Here is a 289-nt window from a genome sequence, read left to right as displayed (position 1 = left end):
ACAGTTGGGCGGGCCGCCGGTGGGCGAGCTCATCATGGACAGGTAGAAAGAAATTAGTACGCACATCTTAGCCCTACAGCAGCAGCAGCAGCAGCAACAACAACAACAACAACAACTTGTAGTTGTTACCGTACATGAAGACCATCATGGGTTGGTGATTATGGCTGCTGCTACGGACGGATGCGAGGGTGAGCGAGCGACTCTGGACATGCTCTGGACTAGATGGGACATTCATTTGCCTATTCTCCCTCGTATCTCATACAATCACATACCTGGCATAGACTGGCAT

The sequence above is a fragment of the Tigriopus californicus genome, chromosome 10 (genome assembly GCF_007210705.1).
Source record: "Tigriopus californicus strain San Diego chromosome 10, Tcal_SD_v2.1, whole genome shotgun sequence".
Lineage (NCBI taxonomy): Eukaryota > Metazoa > Arthropoda > Copepoda > Harpacticoida > Harpacticidae > Tigriopus > Tigriopus californicus.
Note: the sequence above shows the minus strand (reverse complement) of the source record.